Genomic DNA, 1467 nt, shown 5'->3' with positions numbered 1-1467 from the left:
CTGTTGTTATACCAGTACCACACGTTTTTGACTAGTGTGGCCGTATAATATGTGCTAAAAGTCAGGTAGAGGAAGCTCTTCCACCTTGTCCTTCTTCTTGAGAAGTTCTCTGCTAATTCTGGGCTTCTTCTCTTTCCATTTGAAGTTGGTAATCAGTTTTTCCAGTTCTTTGAAGAGGGGTGGTTGTATTCCAATCAGGATAGCATTGAACTTATATAGTGCCTTGAGCAGAACTGACATCTTTACTATATTGAGTCTGCCAATCCATGAGCATGGTATGTTCTTCCATTTGTTCAGGTCACTCTTGAATTATTGTAGTAGTGTTTTATAATTTTCCTCTTACAAATCTTTCCTTTTTAGTCAGGTACATCCCTAGATATTTCAATTTGTGCTTGGCTATTGTAAAGAATACTACCTTTTTAATTGTCTCTTCTGTGATCGGCTTCTGTTTGTTGATCTTGTATCTTGCCATTCTGCCATATTCCTCTATTGCTTCCAACCAGACTTCAACCCAGTACTCCAAGATGTGAAAGCAACATGCTGGCGTGGATTAGGGAAACAGTGGAGAAATCTGGGGGGCGGCCACAATCCCAACTAATACGTGGACACCTGCCCCTCCCCCAGAGGAAGTTATTTCAAAGGAGGTCATTGAATCTGCAGATCTGGAAGAGGGACATACCTGATTGGAGCACACCGGAGTAGATGAAGGGGGAGGAAGAGGCTGTGAGGACGATTTTCCTAACTAGAGCAGCCAGTCCACAGAGAGGACCACATGGCAGGCCCCACTATGAGACATGACGCTCCTCACTGATCCATAGTCCTACAGGGGACAACAACGGAGACAGTGTGGGAATTGCGCCTGATCTGATCCTGCCATATCGAGGCAAAACACCATGGTGGTGCAACAGAACAGCAAGGGAAAGGAGCAGCCAGGTCCCGAGGGAATGCTGAACGTGGAGTTTGGGGCCAGGGCGTGGTGCCCCAACAGACTGGACTGGAAAACACTCCTAAAGGTCAACAAACACTCCTTGAACTAGTTTCTTTCTTGTTGTGTTTTTTGTCATTGGTTTTTTGTTTTTTGTTTTGTTGTGTATTGTTGCTTGGTTTTGCTCTGTCTTGTTTTTGTACATGATATTATCTCCGCAGATCTGTATAAATAAAATAGGCTGGATGAACAATCTGGAGTGGAAAACAATGGGACCGACAGTTCCGGGGGGACATGGGAGAGGAGGAGGTGGGAGTAAAGGTAGTGGTGTTAACAAACCCACGGACAAGGGAACAACAAGTGATCCGGATTGGTGTTGAGGAGGTTGTGGGAGGCCTGGTAGGGCGGGATAGAGGGTAATATAACCAAGAAGAATTTCTGAAACCCAATTGAAGATTGAGCATGATAGTGGGGCAAGAGGACAGTCAAAGGAAATAGAGGAAAGAGCTAGGAGGCAAAGGGCATTTATAGAGGTCTAAATA

The sequence above is a fragment of the Echinops telfairi genome, unplaced genomic scaffold (assembly GCF_000313985.2).
Source record: "Echinops telfairi isolate 266 unplaced genomic scaffold, ASM31398v2 ScPeMD7_18;HRSCAF=68, whole genome shotgun sequence".
Classification (NCBI taxonomy): domain Eukaryota; kingdom Metazoa; phylum Chordata; class Mammalia; order Afrosoricida; family Tenrecidae; genus Echinops; species Echinops telfairi.
The sequence above is the reverse complement of the archived record's forward strand: the minus strand, read 5'-3'. Positions refer to the sequence as shown.